Raw genomic sequence first — 24,450 nt, 5'->3', positions numbered from 1 at the left:
CAAACCAAAACTAATAGAAAATATAATTATTCTGTGACAATTCTTTTCTATACGTATTATACAAACAGCATTTCACTTAGCTTAGAAAGTTTTATTTTTAAAGCAGCTTCTGGCCTTGCTATAATAATTCTTGCTTTTTACCCAATTCACCAGTTGGATAATTTCTTTTAAAAACCTAAAAACTGAATTGTATAATTTGTGGATTAGTCAGATTTAGGTAGTAAACATGCATAATGATTTTTAAGGCCAAATTTTTATTCAGCAAAGGTCTAAGAGGCAAGTGCTGAAGGCTTTGTTGTTTTATTTGTTTGTTTTTATGAAATTGAATTTTTAAGAAAGGTGTTGGTATTTGATGGGTTGTGCAAGCCCTTTGGAAGTTATGTAGTACAAAAAGAGAGATTTTAATATGGGACATTCATCCAAAAATGCACATCCTGAACTGATTTAGAAAGCTAGCAGAGAACATAAGCAAACATAGGTCATACTGTATCATACTCTATAAGCCTGCTACAAAGAAAGGCAAATGTTTTGTTCACCTACTGTGCTGTCAATTTGTTCTATTCAGTGTTTAGTGTTTAACAGAAAAAAGGAAAAGAAAACTCAAGCAATTCCACACAAACAATAAGTTAATTCAAGTATTTGGCCAACTTTAAATTTTTAAATAAGCTGTTTAATTAAAATAATCAATTTGGGTATACTGGGTAGACAAAATTTAAATAAATGCTTCAAGTTGATGTAATAAGAAACCCAGTTAAATGTATCTGTTTTATTTCTTTTCTTTACTTAAATATCCTCCATTGATAATATTAACTGCTAAACTGATTTTCTGTTAAATATAGAAATATGATGAAATCTTAAATACGCATTTGTTTCTCTTGAGTAGGTCACTTATGACTGATCAGGTTCAGATCTATTATTCAGTATTTTCCTAATCCAAATCTCTTGTTAGGAGTTTGGACCCTTTATTGCGTCATTTGACAAATGGTAAATTTTCCTTTTTTTGTAGTTAGTAGTGATTCCTTAGTGCCAAACAGCTCAAATATTTAACTCAATGACTGTCACAATCTTAGAAAACTCTCGGTTTAGAAAGATTGCTTTCTAAGATAAAACAGAATTAGCATCTAGGTGATGCTATATGAAGACAGCAGTGAGCATCTGGGTGCTATTTTTTTTTTTAACCTTTTATTTCCAGTTAAAAAGGAAGCGAAGGTTATCTTTAATAGCAGCTGGTGAAAAGATTGGAGTTTTGGAGGATACTTGGACTAGAAGCCTTGTATAGAGATACTTAGTGTGATTGTGTAGATATGACTCATCATGCTGTAATTTCCTAAATGGATTCAGTGCTTTATTTAACAAAACAAAACAACAATGTGCTTTGTTGTTAAGAAGCGAATTTAAGATCTGGCTGCTCTTGTCATGTTCTCACATCAATGAATGAAACACAGAAACCTGATACAAGAGGGGAAGACTGAGTGGTCAGGCAGAGAGAGGGTGCAGATTCCTGGGATCCAAAACAGGATTCAAACACACAAGCCTTAGTTTGACAGACAAGAGAATAAACTGTTTCCCTTTGAAATTTTGGTAAAGCACTATGTAATTGTGCAGTGGGATAGCTACTGATGACAAACACTTTTTTTTAAGCCAAAGATGATTCTATGTACTACTCAAAGTATTTAAATTATAAGGTATTTCAAACACAATGGAGACCTATGGAAAATTATATAACAATCCATGTATTCATTACGAAGATTATATACCTTTTTTTTTTTTTTTTGCCAAATTTGCTTAATATTTCTCTCTCTCTTTTTTTTTTTTTTGAGACGGAGTCTCGCTCTGTTGCCCAGGCTGGAGTGCAGTGGCTGGATCTCAGCTCACTGCAAGCTCCACCTCCCGGGTTTACGCCATTCTCCTGCCTCAGCCTCCCGAGTAGTTGGGACTACAGGCGCCGGCCAACTCGCCCGGCTAGTTTTTTGTATTTTTTAGTAGAGACGGGGTTTCACCATGTTAGCCAGGATGGTCTCGATCTCCTGACCTCGTGATCTGCCCGTCTCGGCCTCCCAAAGTGCTGGGATTACAGGCTTGAACCACTGCACCTGGCCAACATTTCTCTTTTTATAAAAATAAAATAATACATTATATGACTAAAGCCCAGCCATTCCATGCCTTCCTGACCTTCTCTTCTCAGGTTAGCCTCTCTCCTGAATTTGATATGTAGCATTCCTATGATTGTTACTTAGTATTTATTGTATATATTTATGCATCTCAAAGCAATATTTGCTTTATTTTACAGGTTTAAAAAATGGACATAAACAGTGTTGTATATCTTTTTTGCAGTTTGCTTTTATTCACCCTTAATATTATTTTTAAAGATTTATCCATGTAGATACTGCATTCATTTAAATTACTGCACAATATTCATTAAACAGACATGCCGGTTTATTCAAATGTTTTTCTACTGAGGGACGGTTAGATTGTTTCCACATTTTGCCAGTAGTCTTCCAATGAACATCTGTGTTTTCCTCATCTTGTGGGTATGTACAAGAGTGGAATTGTTGATTCACAGGATATGCCCACATTCAACTTTTATAGGTATTGTCAAATTGCTTTATAAATCAAATTGTATTAATTTTAGCACCTCAGCGTTTGTGTATACATGAAAACATTTCCTAACATCTCTGGTACTGATTTGGGTTATTGAATTAACAATTTTTCTCCAACCAAATGGGTTTAAAATAGTTTCTCCTTGGTTTGTATTTTACTGATTACTGATGAAGTTGTGTGTTTATTGAGACATTACTTAGCTATGAATGAATCTTATTTAACATGTTTATAAAAGCTTGAAACCAGATCTATGAGTATATTGGAAGTTATTACTGTGCTGATGCCACACTATTTAACTTACTGTATGTAGCGTTATGGAACACTTTAATATGTTGTGGGTGATGGCCTTTTAATTACTTCTCTTCAAAATTGTCTTGCCTAGTCTTGACCTTTTCCTCTGATGAATTTTAGCCATAGGTAACCAAACTTTGGGAAAGAGTCTTTTGAATTTATAGCATTGAATCTATAGATTTGTTGGCAGAGACTGGCCATCTTTAAGTGTTGTTTTTGATATGGCATTTTTTAAATTAATTTAGGTCTTATTTACATTCTTCAGTAATAAAGTTCTTATACTTTCCTCACATGTTCAGATTTATTTATAGTTACCTAATAGTATTTATGTTGGATACATAAAAACCAATATTTTAGATATGTTTTATTGTAAATGGTAGCTTTTAAATACTTTTTAAAGCATTTATTAATGATAGAAATATATTTGCTTTTTGATTATGATCTTGAATCCATAAAATATGCCATACTCTATTATTAATTCTGCTAATTTGTCAATAGATTTTCATAGATATTCTTATATAGGCAATCTCACTGTTTATTTGTTTCCCTTGGGTATATACTCAAGAGCAGAATTGCTCGGGGAAGAGAATACATAAATGTTTAGTTAAGAGATACTGCCAAACTGTTTTTCAAAGTACTCATACCAATTTACATTTCATTCCACAATCAAAGAGTGTTACAGCTGTTTTTCATCCTTGCCAACATTGGGTGCTGTCAGTCTTTTAAATTTTAGACATTTTGGTGGGTGTGTGAAATCCCCTTGTCATTTTAATTTGCATTTCTTTGATTACTAATGACGTTTGAGTACCATTTCATATGTTTATTGGCTAAATAGTGTATTGACATTCTTTCCTGTAGAGTGCCTACTGAAATTTTCTCCCTCTTTTAAAATTGTATTTTCTGCTTTTTAGATAATTGAAAATATCATGATGGGTACAAATATAATTGATTTGTAGGATACAAATCATTTGTTTGATGGAAGTATTCTTCCCAGTATGCAGTTAGTCTTTTTATAGTCTTTTTTTTACCTTCTTAATGATATCTTTTGGTGAACAGATGTTCTTTATTTAATGAAGTCAAATGTATCAATTTTTTCTGTTATTACTAGTACATTTTATGTCTTAAGAAATTTTTATCTATCTCCAAATTAAGAATATATTCTCTTATGTTTCTCTTAGAAATGTGATCGTTTTGGCTTTCACACTTAGGAGTACAACTATTTCCAATTTAATTTTTGTCCATGATTATAATATTTATAATTATAACTAATTGCTTCAGCATCATTTATTGGAAATACCACCCTTTCTAACTGAGTTGAATTGGTACCTTTGTTATAAATCAGATGACTATGTGTTTGTTACCAATTTTAATATATTTCAGTCTTACCTGCCCTAATTTTTTCTACCACTCATTATGATGTCTTTCTTTGAGCTATGTTTTAAAATTTCCAAATATTTCCTCTTTGTAATTCTTTTAAATTTTACCATGAATATGTAATGACTCTGTTTGCTGTTAGGTACATATAAGCTCAAAAGCATTGTATTTTCTAGGAATGAACAAATTCCCTCATTCACTTAACACATTCTATTGAGTATCACACATTTATTTTTAAGGGACTAGGGACATAGCAATGAGCAAAAGAAAGAAAAATCTGTTTACATGGGCCCTGCATTCTATTGATTGAAGAAAGATAAACAACATAAGATATATGTGTGTGTGTATACATATGCATATACACATATACATATGCATGTACACATACATATGCATATGTAAGTACCTATATGCTTGTATGCATACAAACGCATGTACATATGTTTACTTATATGTGTATGTATTTTTTAGATGGGGTTCAGTGTACAATGCAGAAAAATTGCTGGGAATGGTCACAGAGTATGTTAGAGCGAGATACTTGCAATTTTAAATAGGGAGACTGGTGAAGACCTCACACTTAAAAGGAGACATTTCAGCAAAGGCTTGAAGCAGGTACCTGCAGATACCTGAAGGAAGAAGATTCTAGGCAGACGGCACCACAAGTGCAAATGCCCTGGATGACATGTTCTAAGAAAAGGAGCCAGTGTGGTTAGATTTGGTTAAGTGTGAGAGAAAGCAGTAAGAGACAAGTCATAGAGGTAATGGGACAAATAAACTGAGTAGGGCCTTGAGAGCTATCTGAATGCCTTTGGATTCTTATTTTGAGTGAAATGAGAATCCATTGGGAGGTTTTGAGCAGAGGAGTGATATGATATAGCTTCTGTTTGGACAGGATCACTCTGGCTGCTGTGTTAGGAACAGCCTGAAGGAGAACAAGGGTGGTAGTAGGAGACCATTAGGGGCTATTGTCATAATAGAGGGGAAAGACAATGGCTTGGACCAAAATGATAGATAGAGGTGGAGGTAGTGAAAAATGCTCTGGCTCTGGGAATTTCTTTTGAAGACAGAGCCAAAATAATTTGCTGATGGTTTGGATTTATAATGTCAAAGAGCAAAATGTCAAGAATAATTTTAAGTTTTTGGTTCAAACAACTTTTTTGCTCACTGTGTTATGTCCTATTGTATCTTTATTAATTTGTTTTGCCTTAAAATCTATTCTAAATTATATTAATGCTGCTAAGTATTTGCCTTTTGTTTTCAACCTTTCTATGGCCTCCCTGGCTCATAGCTGAATTTTATTTTTAAAATCCATACTCAAATCTTATAAATTCTACTGGGTTAATCTATTTGCATTTATAATTATTAGTGTTATTTATTTCTATCGTCTTGTTTTGTACTTTCTATGTATCATTCTTTTGTTTTTTTTCTATTCCCTGCACCTCTACCTTCTACTGTAGTGATTACTCTTCTTTATTCTCTTTTTTCCCCTTTATTATTTTGAAAATTATCTATTTTATATTTATTTACTTAGTAATTACCCTTAAATATATAACATACCATTCTTGATTTGACAGGCTAAAGGAAATCACTACTTCTCTACTCCTCCCAAAACATATCCAGGCAGAAAATTCTTGAACTTGAATCCTCCTTTCTGTTTTATATATTATTGCTTTCAGTATTTTATTTTAAACTTTTCCTAATGGAATTTCACATCTACTCACAAAAGCATAGAGAAACATATAATAAACACTATGTACCCTTCACTCGGCTTCAATAACTACTTGTAAAGTCCCATCCTGTTTCATCTATACCTCTTCATCCCCCCTCATCCCTTTCATGTATTCTTTAAGTAAAATAATTTCTTCTTTATTTTAAAACAAATTCCAAACATTTTAGATATAAATAATTGTATATGTTTTCCAAGAGAGAAATGAGCCACTGTTTTAGTTCCCTCTTGTTTATATTCCTTCAGATTATTTATTTTTATTATTGTTCTACACTGTGGTATCTGTTTAGATTTAGCTGCACATTTACCCATTTTATTGCTCATCTTTGCATTTTGCATCTCATTCATTCATTTTAGCTTAGCTCCCTTCCTTTGAAAGTACATTTTTAGTAGTTCTTTCAGCAAAAGTAATTAATTGTGACTCCTTGTGAATCCTCTCTGTATCAATTTTTAAAAATGTGTACTCCCTGTTGAATAATATTTATCTGAGAGTAAAATACTTGGTTGACAATTATTTTCCATAACATTTTGAAATTATTTCCCCATTGACTTCCAATCTTTACTGTGATTTTGTGAAATCAGTTATCAGTCTAGTTGTCTATTTCATAGTATTTCAATTCACTGCTATATGTGAGGCTGTCGAGTTTTAACCTATTTACCTTAGGTTTCTTAAAGCTGAGAATTCTTGGATGTAATCAATTCTGAAAATTTTTCACTATTGTCTTTTTAAATTGTCTCTCCCTGTTCTTTCAATTATCTTTTGGAAACTTATTTAAAAAATATTGAACTCTTCGTTGGTTTTCCATGATTTTTAACTTTTTTTTTTTTTTCACGATTTCTGTCTCTGGACTAGAGTAATTTTCTCAGATTTATTTTTCAGTTCTCTAATTTTCTTTTCAACCATAGGTTTCATTTCTCAAAGCTCCATTGATTTTCAGATAGTTACTGATTACCTATTTTCATAATGTCTTACCTTTTGGGATAGTGCAATTAATTCCTTCTCTTATCACTTTAAACATGTGCATTTATGTTCTCTTTCAGTTATTTCACATTCCTGTTTGTGTCTATTGACTCTTTCTCAGGGTCGATTTATCCCCAAGTTACTGTGACTCATTTTTGAAGATATGTTGCCTTTTTTTTTTTTCCTTTGGTAGAAAGTACCCCTTCCCTAAAGCCTAGAATGTGGAAGAATTCCTCCAGAGCAGTTTGGCCTTTTTTTTTTTTTTTTTTTTTTTGCTATATGATCCAGGGACACCACTGATTCAGGATGAATTTTTGTGGTATTAATAATTTCTCAGATTAGAGTTCCCCAGACCACAAAGGTAGAAGAAATTAAGATTGAAAATCTGTGTGATTCACAAACCTGGAGTTTAAATTTGTGAGGGAATATTTTTATTTCATTTTTTTCTTTATTTTTGCTTTTCTAGAATTAGATGTTTTCCTAAGCAGATTTTTAAAATAAATAAATTTCTAAAACTCCTAGACTGTCACAATATGCTGCAAAAGAAATTTATATTTATTGTAGTAAATGGGAAAAAACTAGAAAATACACAATGAAGAAAGAAAAATTACTGATGATCCCACCACTAGGCTGATGATCACTTTCACATTTTGATATTCTTAAAGTTCTATTTTTTATAAATGTATATATTTTTCAAAAATGAAATTAGACCAGATAATATATTTTATAACTATGTTTTATTTAAAATAATATTTTATCTATTTTATAATATTTATTAAAATATTTAAAATTTATTTTACTTAAAATATTGTAAAAAACCTTGCATATCTTTAAATATTTTTCTATAACACGTTTTCAACTAGGATGATTTTGCTCTCCCACGGGACCTTTGGCAATATCTGGGGACAGTTTTTTGATAGTCATTAATGAGCAGTGACACTGGAATTTAGTAGGTAGAGGCTAGGGATACTGCTAAGCCTACGATACACAGTACAGCCCCTACAACAAAGAATTAATCAGTCCCAAATATCAATATTATCAAGGTTAAGAAACTGTTCTACAACATCATTTGAATGGGTGCTAATAAGATTGTCTTTCTAATGTGCTTTATTCTGATCATGATAGTCCTCAAAAACTCCAGTAACCTTTGTTGGTATTACTCCTTAAGCAGTAATATATGTTGTCTTGAAGTATTAATCATCTCTTTATGCTGTTCAGCTAGTCTATGTTCTTTAAGGAGCTGCTTCTCTGTGCTCTGTTTTGTTGATGACCAGTAGGCCCTCAAGTCTTGTCAGATGGTAATAGTGAAGTTGATCAGTATTACCAAATTATGAGAATGTGAGCTCTCCTTTTGTAGAGAGGCAATGTAGTGTGTTGAAATACGCTTGGATCTGTCATCAGATTCAGGCTCTGTTTCTTAGCAGTTCATGTGACCTGGACTTATATTTTTCTAGCCTTAATTTAAGCAGCTATAATATGGACATAATAATATTAGCTTACAGGGTTTCTGTTAGAATTTGAGAGCATGTGAGTAAAATGCCTGGTGAGAATAGGTAATATTTTTATTTTTTATTTTTATTTTTTGAGACGGGGTCTTGCGTTGCCACCCAGGCTGGAGTGCAGTGCTGGCAATCATGGCTCAATGCACCCTTGACCTCCAGAACTCAAGCGATCCTCTCTCCTTAGCCTCTCAAGTAGTTGGGACCGTAGGCATGTGGGTCCTCAGTAAGGCCCCACGGTTGGGCCAGGGAGCCCCTGAAGGCTGGGGAACAGGCTGCCAGTCCTGTGGACCAGAATGAGGACTCATGGTGCCTGTTCTGGGCATATCCATGGCCGCCCATGGACTAATTAGCATGCACTTCCTCCCCTCTGAGGTCCATAAAAGCCCTGGGCTCAGCCAGAGCAGGGCAAAGGATGGCCAGAGGACAAAGGGAGACATGGGACCTGATGACCAGCTGCAGAGAGGAGTACCCTCTCTGCTGAGAGCTGGAGACAATGCCATGACCAGCTGCAGAGAAAAGTACACTCTCTGCTGAGAGCTGCAGAGAGGACCTGCCAGGAAGAGAAGAGCTACCCTCTCTGTTGAGAGCTTCAGAGACCTGCTGAGATGTGGGAATGACTTGCTTGTGGAGAGAATCCACTCTCTCCAGGGCGTCCTCTTTGCTAAGAACTGAACACTCGACTGGACAACCTGCCTACAGAGAGAAGCTATTCACTTCTCTGAGCTGTTCTAACACTAAATGAAACTCTTCTTCACCCTTCACTTGTCTGTGTACCTCATTCTTCCTGGACACAGGACAAGAACTTGGGCAAAGGCCGTGTGGCCACAGAGTTTTCCGGTCAGAAAAATCGACACCTCAGAGATCCTGTAACATTTCCATCGCCTCCAAAATCATATTTCGATATAGTGCTTCTTTCTTATAAGGCTGATTAGGCCTTTGAAATTTAGGCAAATACTGAGAATCACTGAAGAATTGTAAAGTACTTGCAGGTACTATATCTTAATTTATTAAACAACTATCATACACAAGATACTGGGCCTGTTACTCTTGCATATATTAGTACCTCAATGAATCTTTATATCTATATTCTGATATAGATAATTGTATTTACAGATGAAGTGAAAAAGGTTGTATGAATACATCACAGAAGTTGTGAACAAACTCATTTTCATACCATTCACGTGAGAAGAGTTACCATGTATTTCTCTTACTGGCCCTGAAAAACACCAGTCATTTCTGTGGTAGTTTGTGGTAAACTAGGAGATAAGGATTTCTGTACCTCTGTGTTCAAGGTTTCAAGGGATTCTTCCAGGATAAGTAGCTATGGGCCATAGGGTGGAGAAAGAAATTATTATGTTTTCTTTCATGTATTTCCTGTCATCTCTGTTGCTAGTTATTCCTAGTCTAGTTTTGAAAAGGATGGGCCATAAATACATATGTTTATATGTGCCAATGTACAGAATGTGTATGGGCATGTGTGGCTATGTATATGAGGTTTTGAATTGACTTGGGTTTCGTACTATCCTGGCCCATTGACCACAATATCTCTCAACCAGTCCCAAGTAGTTTTAGAAAAAGTTAGTGTTGCCTCAGTACACATAACATCTGGTCTATCTTGTTTATCATCTATAAACATTGAAATTGGTATACTTCCACTGCCTTCCCTTCCACTCTACGAGTTTCATTTGGGTTTGTAGGACTTTGGCAAATTTTGAAGAGACTTCTAGATAGATATTGTAGGACCCATTCACTGCTAGTCACATCTTACCTATGGTTTTATACTGAGAGAAAGCAAGAGCTTTGGAATCGTAGAATGAAGTTCTAATCCTACAATATACTTACAATGTAACCTTCCAGAATTCTGTCTGTAAATTGGGGATCATAGTATCTATCTCTATAATATGGGGGAGTTGAAAATAATATGTTTAAAGTACCTACAATGATGCCTGACACATTGTAGGAGTTTGAATAAAGGCCTAAATTTGTTTATGTGTTCATCTTATAAATGAACTATTGTATATGGAAGTCACTGAGCACTGTGTCTTTCATATAGTGTTCTGTAATTGTTTTTGTGGACAGATACACAAATTGCATTTTATTCATTTGTTGTGTATATCCACTTATGGCACACAATAGGAAACTGTGAATACTGGTCCTTAAATATGAGAAATTCACAGCAGTCCACCAAGAAAGGCTGCTGCTTCTAGAATTTGTCTACAGTGCAGTCTAGATGACAGAATCTCCCAATTAAAAATTTTATGTTTGCGTGTGCAGTATTTGTGAGGTGAAAACATTTGTGTTGGCGTTCACAAATTCGTATGTTTTAATATTTTGAAAATTAGAACCATAGTTCAAAGAACAGATTCTTAAATTTCATGAAAATTATATGCAGTAATTTTCTTAATTTCTCTTAATATTTTAGAGCTTTTTAGGTGATGTTTCTAAAGTTGGAATAAAAGGTGACCTACAGAGGTGAAATGCATTTTTCTTCTCTCCAGGCTTAGGATGGGCTGTTTCTACATATTAAGTGAAACAAGATCTTGACTGATGCAGTCTGTTTCAAAAACAGGTCAAGGTTTTCTGACATTGCTCTGAGAGAAAAAGGAATCAGAATGTCTGGGGAAAAAATTCAGATGTTCGTCTTCTCTCTTTTACATGGGAAAAATACAGCAAGTTTCTGTTATTATCTCAGGATCTGAAGACTTAGGACAGTGCAGGAGAAAATTCTGTTTTGGATGCTTCTGATGTCCCCAAGTCTTTCAGGAGGAACAGAATTCTGAACTCAGTTCTTGACTTGTGTGTGAATAGGATGACATGCATTTTTGATTTTCACAGGGTCACTTTTATAGCTCAGTGCCTATAGGGCAGAATACAAAATAGGACTATAGAATACAGAATGCCCTAGAACAGCTATCCTTAAAATATCATTCTAAATATTCCAAGGAAAAACTCTGTTTATGATGGAAATAAAACCTTCAGCAATGCATACAAATAATAATTCAAACAGCACTAAATACGTATCTTACTATGGTTTATGGTAAGCAGTGAGACCCTAGTGGAACAGTACTGGGTCATGGAGTGCTTTGGAAACAAAAAATGGCAGCCTGGATCTCTTGCTACATTGTGAATTCCTTCAGGGCCAGAGGTATGTATCCTTTACCTTTGCACCACTGGCAGCAATGCTAAGACTGTCCTCTTGGTGTGGTTGACACTCAATAACTATTTGTTGATGGGATGAGTGAAAGACATACTTGACTACACTGACAAGGGACAGGCTTTAGTCCACATTAATTAGGGCTGTAAAATAGGTCATGTGGAGTTCTGGACAGATCCACTATCTCTGTCTTTGCACTTCCTGGGAGAGGCAGGGCAGACACATAAAGTATATCTTGTGACTAGAAGCTGTCACCACTGCACTGTTACATTGCTCTGGACAGAATGAGTCTCTAAAAGAAGCTTGCATATATATATATATTTGCAGACAACTGAGCATATTATATAAGTTGATGGTATATCTGCATTGTTGTCTTGGTGCTTCTTGAATATAACTTCCTTGAAAATCACATTTGTATCTTGTTCTGTTACATTGAGACACAGTGTTGTTTAATGGATAAAAAATAGACTCTGGGTCAGACTGCCTGCAGGAGAAGTCCTGAGTTTGGCAATTACTGTGCAACCTGGGCAGGTTATATAACCTACAGTTTCTTGGTATCTTCATCTGAAAAATGTGATTAGAGGGTTATTGTGAAGATGAAATAAAGTTAATGTACAAAAATAGACATCTAAATGTTATTTGGCATATAGTAAATTCTCAATAAAAGGTTGCCATTTGACAGTACTATGTACTTGTACTTTGCAACAGAATGTAAGAACAAAGATGCTTATTTTATAAGCAGCTACTCTATGCCTGTTGCTTTACATAACTTATTTATTATGAAACAAAGTGTTATATAAAGCATGTCTGTCTTGCCTCCTATCCAAGGGTATCTAGTAACTGTAGGCTAAAGTGCTTATGTTAGTTTCCTAAGCCACCTATAACAAATTACCACAAATTTAGTGTCTTAAAATAATACATATTTATTCTCTTATACAAATGGATGTCAGAAGTCTGCAATCAGTTTCCCAGGGCTGAAATCAAGGTGTCAACAGGGCCACACTCCATTTGGGTACTCTAGAGGAGAGTTCATTTCTTGCCTCTTCTAGCTTCTGGTGACTGTCAACATTCCTTGGCTTGTAGAGGCATCAGTCCCAGCTCTGTCTCCATGGTCACATTGCCTGTTCCTCTCCCATGTGTGTAAAGTCTCCCTTTGCCTCCTTCTTATAAGGATACTTGTGATTATATGTAGGACCCACCCAGATAATTCAGAATAATCTCCTTATCTCAATATATTTAACTTAATCATTTCTGCAAAGACCAATTTTGGTCATAAAGGTAACATTCACAGCTTCCAGGGATTAGGACATGGGTATCTTTTTGAGGGTCATTTCTCAGCCTACCACAGTATCCTATAAAGATATTTCAGAGAAGGCACTCTAAGACTCTGTAATAAGACTCAGTATACTTATTAAACCATCCTCACTGTTGCTATTAAATAGTCAAAATAATGGGGTATCTCAGTATCGAGTATCACTAAATTTGAGTTAATCATTATTCCTTTTTATTTTTTACTGTTATTTTAAACTGATTTTTAACAATTTCTGATACCATTTAAACATCAATTACATTAATCCTGATATTCTATAATTTCGTATTCCCAGCGATTCTCTGATTTTGTCATGAGTGATGTTATCTTTTTATTATAAATGAGAAAACTAGTGTTTAGAAAAGATAAGTGCCTTGCCCAAGATTAAAACTTTGAGTAGATCAATGATGCCAGCCAAGGTCTTTTGACTTCGAAACACATAAACATATATATATATATATCTCACTCTGTCACCCATACTGGAGTGCAGTGGTGCAATCATAGGTCACTGCAACCTCAAACCCCTGGGCTCAACTGATCTTCCCACCCCAGCCTCCCAAGTAGCTGGGACTATAGGTACGTGCCACCATACCTGGCTGATTTTTTTCAATTTTTTGTAGACATGGGTTCTTGCTTTGTTGCCTAGGCTGGTCTTGAACTCCTTGGCTCAAGTGATCCTACTGCCTTGGCCTCTCAAAGTGCTGGGATTATAGGCATGAGTTACTGTACCTGGCCTGGGTTTTTTTGTTTGTTTGTTTGTTTGTTTGTTTGTTTAATAGGTTTTAATTTTTTGAAGGATCTTATACAAATTTAATAATTTTTTAGGATTTAGAAAACATTTTGATGATGAGCCAGGTATTATAGTTTAGAAAGGATAAATATTGCTCAGTATGAAGAAAAAGTAAAGAATGAGGAGGGAGCATTCTGGAAATTTTTAACTTTTTCTTCCCTATAGTTTAACACCTATAGTTTTTAAGAAAATATAGAATTGCTATAGCATAACTCCTATGGAGTTCTGTATGTGCGAAAAGCAGGCTGATATTGGTCTGTTGAGCTGGCTGTGCACAATACAAGCATTAAAGCACTTACAGTTGTTGCCTGGCAAGGTTGAAAGATTGGAGTGAAATATTGGCAATTATAGAAGGATTAATGGCAAGAAATAGCTAACAAAAGGAAATAGTGCACTGTTAGATGAGGAGAAATTGGTGAGTGGCTGTGAAGAGGGCCTACATTATTAATATCTTCATCACATTTTTGTTTTCGTGTTTTGCTTGTTCTTCTGCTGTCTTGTAATATTTGCTCTCAGAGAATTACCAAAGCTATAATTGGAAAAGATGGTTCCCAAATGATTTTTTAATTCTTCATAGTTACAAGCATGAGCTCTAACCATGAAAGTCACATAAAGACTGTGCTTAAGCAGTTCTCCATCCAAAAGAGGAAGGGGGAGGTGTCAAGTAATGATTTATTCTATGTACATCGATTTAAAAAATTATAAAATTATAATATGGATTGAAAACATAGACAAATCTAATAGAATTCTAACAAAAATTAAAATAAGTACATTTTGTGGTTCATTTTATTTACCATTATGTGAGGAAAATAGAATTTTCTGTAGCTATTTTGGAGAAATAACATCAGATTGGAAAAGGACAATAAAATGAAGCAAAACAGGAAAATAATTGTCCCAGATGTTTCCTGGATATCCCTACATCATGCATTGACTAGTAAGTGACTTTCTTTCTCTTTTAAAATCCATCCAAGGACCACGGGAAAAATAGAGAGTTCTCTAGTAGAACTGGGTTTTATAAATGCAAGGAATGCAAGAGTTCCTTAAGACAAAGAAAGCTCTACATCAATTGAATGTTTCCAACACAGGAGCATAATAAATAGGTTAGAAATCAGCAAATGTGGTTCCTAAAATGGTCAAAGGGCATAATCACAAAAACGAGACCGACATTATTTGTGTAGATGCTGTAGTTTTTTGTTAAAACTATGTGTAAGCATATATACAAAACCCACCACTGACCTCACCTTCAGTTTGATTATTCTCTCTCTCCCTGTCTCTGTCTCTGTCTTTCTCTCTTTCATTTACTTTGAAACAACCTTTGTGGTGAGGTTAGTATCTGGGAAGAGTGGCCTAGAACCTAAGGTACCTTAAACCAGCACTCCCCAACCTTTTCGGCACCAAAGGTGGCGAGATGGATTTCGTGGAAGACAATTTTTCCACGGAACTCTTTGACTCAAGCAATACTCCTGCCTTGGCCTCCCAAAGTGCTGGGGGTCAGGGGATGGCTTCACTATGAAACTGTTCCACCTCAGATCATGAGGCGTTAGATTCTCCTAAGGAGTGCACCCTTGCATGCACAGTTCACAATAGGGTTCACGCTCCTATGAGAATCGAATGCGGCCGCTGATCTGACAGGGGAGCTCGGCAGTAATGCTCACCCACCCACTGCTGACCTCCTGCTGTGCAGCCCAGTTCCTAACAGACCACTGACTGGTACCGGTCCTGGGGACCCCTGCCCTAGACTCTCAAATTATGATACAACATCAAAGTTTCATAAAATGGCTGAAGTGAAAGAAGTTATTGAGAGGCAAATCTCAATGAGTTAGACTATTGGCCTAAATTAGGGACTCAATCAGTTTTTGCAGCTTCAAAACCATCCCAAATCTCAGTGGTTCGAAATAACATTGTTTACTTTTGATCTTGGCTACGTGTTGATGTGGGAAGGGGGGCCGGTGACAGGTGTCTATGTATCTCTCTTCCCCGAACTGAATTATGTTCTTCTCATGGTGATGGTGGAAGCCAAAAAGAACAAGCCCAATCACAGGAACACATTTCAAATCTGTGTCAAATCTGCTAACATCAACTCTGCAATGAGAATTGGCCAAAGTGAGTCACATGGCCAAGCCCAAGCTAAATGAAATGAAGATACTCTTCCTATGGAAGTTGGGGGAGGAGACTGAAAATTTCTGAACAATAATTTAAATTACCACAAATACAAAAAAACTTACTTTTGCCTTGTGCATTGTAGCATGCAGAAGAACAGTGCCAGCTACAGTATTCCATTGCATCTAATGCCATTTCTCAGACTGCTGTGGCTTCTAGAGGAAGCCAAAGATGCTGTGCACTGCAGCTACCACTTCCCAGCATGCTTTGCAACCTCCATTTCTGTCTGCTATGACCAGGAAAGCAAACTGCCAGTTGGCATGGGTGTGTTGTAAAGGGATGTGGGGTCCTGAAATGGAAAGAGCTTGGGCTAGACTGTAAGAGAATCATGGGACGAATTCCAGTTCTGACACCACCTGTGTGACCTTAGATAATATCATTACTTGTGAATCTCATTTTCCTGAACATAAACTGAGAATAATATTTTCCTCTCCGTATCCGTGTGCAAACAAAATTATCTCATAAGTGATATGTCTAGCATGGCGCCTAGCCCCAAGTAGGTGCACTCTTCTTCCCTAAGAATCTAGGAAGAGTAAGTAGAATGAGTGAGATCAACCTCTGTGACACAACCATTTATCTCTATATTATTGCCTTGGATGGCACTTACCTCTGGTGGTATTGTCTTACTTTTTATAGGCCTCTGTTTCTACAATTACATTAAAAGATTTTTGGAAGGGAGGTTCTTATTGTACGCTCTATGTCTCACACAGCTCTTAGTACAGTCTCACCCTTGTGAGGCAGTATCAGGAGAGGGAGAACACTTGCCTTCAAAATTAAGCATCTCTCCTAGTTTTGGGTCTCACCTGTAGCTGGCAATTTCCTTCTCTGGCTCTCTTTTACTCATCTCTGAGATGAGCTTGGACTCCATTCCCTAGAACTGTTCCTGACACATAATAAACGCTTAATCAACGGTGAATGAATAATATCTATATAAAATTTCATCAGGCTCTAAAATTCTTTAATAAAGTTTAGTTCAGGCAGAGAAATAAGGAACTGAAAGTTTTTAAATAAAATGAATTAAATGTTATTGCTAATAATGCATAATCAGATTTCATATTTCTCCTTCCCAGAAAAATAATAAATTGAAGCAAATGAAATCCCAGGAAAAAAACATTTGCCATGTGAAAAGACAGACGTGAGCGTCTGTTTTGAAGTAACTTGTGATTTCTATTTAACTATGAAAACAGTATCTATTCAGGCAGACATCTTCCTAAGTTCATCATGTTGACAAAAATCCCAAGTAGAGTATACAATTTGGCACATTTAGTCTGTCTTGATGAGTTACAGCTTTTATATGATAACTCAATGGATCTGTTGGACATTGAATAACTTTCATGAGTTCCCTATTGACTCTCAATGACAAAAATTCCTGTATCAACCAAAAATACATTTACCATCAAAACACAGGAATGTTCTTCATTTTTTTTTTTCTTGCAAACACATAGTTTGTAACCCTAGTTTTTCTATAAAAACTTGAAAGAAATACATTTAAACATCTTGGTCTATTAAAGTAGCAGGAGAGATGGTTGAAACCAGGCTATTAGGATTTCTTGTGGAATTCCCAGCAGTAATTTATGGAACTTTGGGTAGTGCTGCTGTTTTTATCATTCCCCTGACACCAACCTACCTGAGAAACATTTTTTTTTCCACTACCCTTAAGAAACTGTGAAGAGTTTTGAAGAGATAAGAAAAGACAGAGTATCTATTCTGTCTCTCTCTGGCCTCACTGTTCCAAGAAACAGAATCTAGATTGCTAGATTCCTAGCAATCTCTTCCAGATCCATAGGATATTCTCAGTTGTCCTAAACTGGATGTTTTAGGTACTCTTGTATTGTGGTTAGGGCCTAGAATCTAGAGCCAGAGCTGCCTGTGTTTAAATCCTGGCTCCACACTTTGGGCAATTTGCTTAACTTTTTTGTGGCTCAATTTCCTTATCTACAGAATGGAAATAAAAGTTACTTCTGTTGTGAAGATTAAATGAGTCACTGTATGCTATGGGTTTACAGTAGTGCCTGGCATGTAGTAAGCTATCATTATTATATAATAATTATTATCATTATATCATTATATAAATTATATATTGTAACTATTATTATTATATAAATAACATCTTTCCAGGTTTATTGTTCTATTCCTGTTGGTTGAGGCTGAATGCTATTGTGGTTACAGTTTGTCAGCTTCTTTACTTTTGTCTTTTCACCATTTACTCCATTTTAAGAAACATCCGTTCAAATTTGAGGAGAAACAGTAAACTCTTTAATAATAAAAGCAGTTCATCAGGCAGGGAGAAATTTCCAAGCTATTTAGAGATGTTACTGTCTTTCTCTAGCTTTGGTGTGTTTTGTGTTTTCCTTTGGGCAGCAAACTCATTTTGAAATTGTAAAGAGTTGTGAAGCTCTGGTCTTGCATCAGAATGATTTTGGATGCATCCAATTTGCATGCTGAAAATCGTCTTTCCAGAAACACAAAGCCATGAGTTGGGGAAAAATAATCATTTCTCCAATTCAGTGTCAGTAAAGAATTTCCTGCAGCAGGAATGAAGGACAAGCTTAGAGGATACATCTGACAAGAAACTAAAAATGATCAGATTTTATTTATAATGAAATTCACAATGTATTAGACACCTCTGGGGCATCATTGTGTTCTCTGCATTAGTTTCTCATGTGTTCTGCTGTCCTTCATTAAGATGTCTCCTCTCTCTCTTTCTGGAGAATTAAACCAGAAATTTGAACTTCCAGGGCATATCAATAAGCCACCTGTTGTACAGAATCTTCATGTTGTTGCTGTGCGAGTGCAGACAGAAAAAAAAAAAAAAGAAATGCAACATTTGAAAAAATTGGGGTGCTGCAAATTGGGTCAAATACTTGCTTTTAAATTTTAATCTCTTAGAATACAAATTACTTATTTGACAAGTGCCCTAGATGGTTTATTAGAATACAGTAAGTGGGGTACAGATTGCCTGGACATTTTGCTGAAGAGAACAGCTTGCCTCTCTTGCCAAAAAAATCACTTTGGATATGGTCAGTATATCCCTAGAATATGTATTAGGAGGCAGCCTGTGTCCCTTGATAATGTACAGGAGAAATACTTAATGTCTGCTAAGAAATTCCAGTTTGGCATTTGTGTTTTGAAACAATGGCAAACTGGGGGTAGGAGGTGGGACCTTTTGTAGATCAAGAGCAGGTGGCCTACTTTTGGGGATACTCCAATGTTTAAAGACTATTAAAATAAAGGAATTGATTTTGAAAAAAACAAAACACAAGTGTTGTTTCTATGAGTCTGATGAAATTCGAAAATGTGCTTGCTCTTATATTCACTTATTCCTTCCTAAGATTTAGGATGGAAACAGAAAAATGGAGATACAATCTTGCTGCTATTGGGTACAATTCTTGTGACCTTTTCACATCTCTATGATGAAATGCAGAAGGTGAGAGGAGTAAGTTTCATCTATTCTTGGATAACATTAAAAAAACTACCTCTTTTCCTCCATTTTCACAGCCAGATCCTAATCAACTTTCCTCTGGGCTCTGATAAAGTTACTGTGTCAGCCTCCTTGCCTGGCCCTTCTATTAGAGCTGAAAAAATAATTGCCCTCTCTTAAGGGTCATTTTGGCCATGCTGTATCTCTTTATTTAACTGTTTCCTCTCAATTGCTTTTTTTCCCCTTTTTCTTTGGTCCGGAAGAAAACTTTCAAGCTTGTTTTTTTGAAGTTGAACACAGTAAATCGTGAAAAACAAAACAAGAGAAAACTCCAAACTTAACTTCACCATAATCCCTAAACTGTTCCTATTATTAGGGTGGATGTATATGTATGTGTATACATATGTTTGACCTATTTCTTGCAATAAAAAACTCCAAAACTTAGTGGCTTAAAATACAACTACTTTCACATCTCTTATGACTTTGTGGCTTGATAATTTGAACAGATCTTGGCTGGGTGATTCTTCTACTCCATGTTGTGTTGACTGAGGTCACTTGGTAGTTTTTAACTGGTAGCTACCAGGGTCTAGAGATTTCAAGGCAGCTTTACTCACCTGCCTGGTATCTTGACCACAATGACTCTGCTGGGCCCTTTTCCCTCGCCAGATGAGCTGAAGGTCTCTCCATATGGTCTCTTCAGCTGGTAGTTAGAAGCTTTACACTTAGGCCTTGGGGCTCCAAGAGTGAGTTTCAAGAGATAGGAAGTGGAAGCTGCCAGTGTTTTAGGGGTGAGGAAGCGAGCATGATGTCACTTCTGCTGTATTTAATTGGTCAAAGCAGTTGCAGAGTCTGTCTAGTTTCTCAGACAGGAGTGTCAAAGGATTTATGTTCATCTTTAATTTTCTATAATTTACCCTTTGGTCACAAATGATTTATATTTCACTCATATGCAAAATACGCTTGTTCTAGATCACCAAAACCTCATCCCATTACATCGGGGATTGGCAAATTATGGTCTTCCACTTATTTTCATAAAGTTTTACAGGAACACAGACATGCCTTTTAATTTATATGTTGTCTATTGCTGCTTTCATGCTATAACAGTAGAGTTGAATAATTGTGACTAGAGGCCTTATGGCCTGCAAGTCTAAAATATTTACTATCTGGCCACCTCCTGCTATCAGCTCAAAGTCCAGGATCTCATCTTTTAAATTAAGGCAAGGTACAGATAAGGATCCTTAAGCACAGTTCATCAAGTACAGTTTCTTCCTATCTGAAGAACTGTGAACTCAAAAGACTAACCCCCACAATACACAATGGTAGCTCAGAGATAGGGGAACCCCAGTGGACACTCCATTTCAGAAAGAAATGGCAGGCACATAGCAGTCACTAGTCCCTAGCAATTCTAAAGTCTAATCAAGCATGTTTGCCAGTTCCTTGATTATGGCCCTGTCCTGCTCCTTGGGAAGACTTTTCCATGGCTTGTGGCTCAATCCTCTGGGCTTTTGATTCTGCCAAAATTAACCTTCCTTTTCTATGTGACCTGTGTTTAGAGCTGAGTAGTTTTCTCAGCCTGCTTCCTGCCCATAGAAGGTTGGGATCCAGTGATGTCTTTTCATTCTGAACTGTTTCTGTTTCTTTCAGTTAAAGTGAATGAAAGTGTTTTATAAACTTTATTAGTTTGTTAGGCATCATTTTATAATAAACTTCTTTAGACAAAAGCCAACCAATATTTCTTTATTAGATATGCCCTTCTCTACCTTTGCCAGCTGTGAACCTGCTATGGGATAATACCCTGATGATTCTGAAAAGCCCAGCTGCTTAACTGAGAAGGTCTATGAAGCATACCCCAGAGATTCTTAGAAATCCTACTGGACTTAAATATTTCAGAATGGTCTTACAGCCATGCCTTGAGATCCTTAACTTGGAGTCGTGCTTTACTGATGGCACTCAGGATTTGAGCTTTTCCTTGAAGCTATTTCATTGAGAATATTTTGCTGGGAGAGACTGGGAATGAAGAATAATTTTTACTTTCAAACTAAGCAAGTCCTAGCTTCCTCATGTTTTCTCTAAATTCTTCTGGAATACTGAATAGTTCCTTTTTAAACCTGTCAGTCTTCTCTAGTCTGTTGTCATAGGCATCTAGAAGCAAGTTGGCTCCTTCTACCTTCTGCGGGGCAATCTCCCCAGAAGAGATTCCCGAATTCATTAGGCATCCTTTCTGTTTTCCACATGACCACAGGTGTCAGTGTTGCCAAACTTCCCACGACACTTTTTTTTTTTACCCTCTTCAAACTCCCACCAACAAACTCCCTAGGCTTTGAGTTTCTTCTTGTTGCCCAGTCCCAGAACCAATGGCTCATAGTTTAGATTTTTTGTTTGGGCATCATTGCATTTCCAGGTACCAAATTCTTATGTATTTATTGCATAATTACTGACATCATTATCTTTTACCTACCCTCTCCTATAACTTGATATATTCTGTCTATTGCACACACACCAAATTAAACTACTCTTTCTTATTCTTTCTCTAGGTCTTTTGCTACAATGACTGTGTGTTCTGAATATTCTGAAAGAGTTAAGATTTGTGTGTCAAGGAATCCCTAAGTCAAACATAATTGTTTACACCTAAATTATTTCCTAGGATTGCTTTCCTCAATCTCTTTTAATGCTGCAACTTGGCAGGAAAAAAAATTTGAAAGAGAAAAACCGAAGGAAATTAAATATAAGGACAGGAGAAAGGTCATAGGCAGCTACCTCTTTATCTTTGGTGGAGTTTAAGAGTTGAGGAAATAACTTAAGAAGTGCTTGTTAGTTAAGTGTATCATGATAAATGGCCGTAGCATGGACTCTGGCCCTTTTTTCCTGTTTTTGCTTCTCCATTCTTGAATTCGCTACACATTTTCAACCTAATAGACTGACAAAGCTGAGAGGTTGGCAGGTGAGTGTGGGCTGTGTATACAAACAACTAGTTGTTTCTGGGTTGCAAATACTGTTTTGTGTCAACTGGTTTTTGGTTAACTGTCTTAATTCACTACCACTATTTTCTCAGACCTATCAGGGCAGTTATTCTTGGGGAGGTAGCGAATGGGAATGTTAGAGATGAAGGAAATGGAAGGAGAGAGAAAGGAAGCATACATATCAGAAAAAAATCACCTGGAAAGCTTTTTTAAAATATACATACCTGGACTTCCCAGTAGGAATCATAAGAGAGGTGGGGGTTGTTTTCTAAGGGCTCTTCATAGTCTGATGGTATCTTCTTCAATAATTGGGCTTTTAATTCTATTTTATCAAACAATTCTGCTTGCTTTACAATTTTTTCATCTCATGGTTGGGCACTTGATTCATGGTCAGAATTTTATAGCAGAGAGCGCCGAACAAGTAAGTTCTGCTTCTTTGTGGGCCTCATTTAGTGCCCATCCTTCCTACCTTGCAGAGGAGTTTCAAATACTATAATGGATTGGAAGTACCTGAAAACTCTAAAGAGCCTTGAGCATCATTTCAAAGGGCCTTTGAAAGGCTTTCCTGTGGAAAAGGCTTTCCCGTGGAAAAGGCTTTCCTGTGGAAGAAGCATTATCCATGTTGTCTGTGCTCCCACAGGTAGCACAATTTAAAATGACACTAAATCAGCTTCACTTTCCACTGCACACCCCAAGTGTGGGCAGCCAGCTACTCTGCATTTGAGAGTGACGCATTAAAACATCATGAAAGACTTCCAAGGGGGTATTCAAAATCCAGTCAGGAAACCATTAGCAGCTCTTCCTCTTCAAAGGAATAGATGGGTTCACCTGGCGTCCCGAAGATGATTTTTTTTGGAGAGGACCGTTAGGGTGTTTTGACTGTCCCCAGTCATGTGTGGCAGGAATAAAGAAGGTACTTTTTTTCTCTTTGTAAGTTCAGGGAAAGAGGTTTTAGTGGACTGAACCACTGTTGAGAGCTAGACCTGCTTTTCTTAAAGTTGCCATCTGGCTTATTCAAAAAATATATCTACGTGGCTGAAGACTGTGGTTATCTGGCTGTGACTGTGGTGAGGAAAGAGGTAGATACAGTGGCACTAACCTGCTCAGACACTGGGATCTTAATGCCATTTGATCAGACCATTGGTACTTGTTCCTTTAGAGTTAGTCTAGCTAAGGGTGCATGGTTATCTCCTCTGGGCTGGGTAAGGTCACACAGGAGGAGTTGTCTTGGATCTTGCCCCAGAGTGTCACATAAGAAGGAGTCTGGGATGTCAAGGGAAGTACTTGCAAGAAATCCAACAATGGTGGGATGTCAAGGGGCTTGAAAGAAAGCCCAACTTTAAATTTCTGCTAAGACCAGACAGCATCAAACTTATATTGCCATGACAGTACCAATGAAAATGAAATCTTTCTTAATCTTTGTTTCCACTCTCTCTCTATCCTCAACCTGGAGGCGGCAGAGGTAGCCTAGTGAGTGACTGGGAGCAAAAGTGCCAGGTGGGGAAAAAGATATATATCTCATACAAGTATAAAGAAAAAAGTCATAGGGACTTTCCAAGTGTTTATAGGGGCATGAAAACAAAAGAACCAGCTCCTCAGAGCAAGCTTTAATGGCAGTGGCAGTAAAAATAAATTTATTTTCTGTTGCACTTTTGGAGTCTTAACTTGTTCAATGCAATGATTGTACAGATGCTTGTGTTAGAACCTAGGGGTGGAAGTTGCAGGCTTATTTCTAAGAAAACATTTGTAACCACAAGAGTTGTTCAAAAAAAAGTTTTTCAATAGAAGAATTTTGTTTGACTTAATTATAAAAGTTGTGATAGCTACAAAATTAGGACTCAAAAATATGCTATATAATTTTTTTTATTGTCCATGCTTATCAGTTCTTTTCTTCCTCCCTCACCTTATTTTACAAGTTACTTTTGGCTGAAGCTGATATAAATTGCCACATTATTCCACACAATTTCCTGGTCTCACCTCTACAGATAACATATGGATTTAGCTACTAACGTATTTTTCTAGCTTTCAGAAATGTGGACAAAAGTTGGAAGCTGTATCTCATTTCAGAAAACCTACTAACTTATTGAGCGAGAGAGAGATCATCCACCGATAATGAGGAAATAATCTTTTCTCATGCTGTGGACCACATTTTAATTCCAAGAGCTTATCTGATTAATTCTCAACTAAAATATGTAGACAGT

At 36.3% G+C, this 24,450-nt stretch overlaps 1 long non-coding RNA gene across 1 annotated transcript in view; it reads left to right on the top strand.

Moving 5' to 3' along the window:
* Positions 1 to 1,794: 1,794 nt before the first annotated feature.
* Positions 1,795 to 24,450, top strand: part of LOC139363173 (uncharacterized) — a 34,576-nt gene continuing 11,920 nt past the window's right edge. The window contains exon 1 of the long non-coding RNA XR_011623117.1: positions 1,795 to 1,942. This is a non-coding gene — a long non-coding RNA (uncharacterized lncRNA). The remainder of the gene's footprint in view (positions 1,943 to 24,450) is intronic.

This window comes from Macaca nemestrina, chromosome 5 (assembly GCF_043159975.1).
Source record: "Macaca nemestrina isolate mMacNem1 chromosome 5, mMacNem.hap1, whole genome shotgun sequence".
Taxonomy (NCBI): Eukaryota; Metazoa; Chordata; class Mammalia; order Primates; family Cercopithecidae; genus Macaca; species Macaca nemestrina.
The sequence above is the reverse complement of the archived record's forward strand: the minus strand, read 5'-3'. Positions and strand labels throughout refer to the sequence as shown.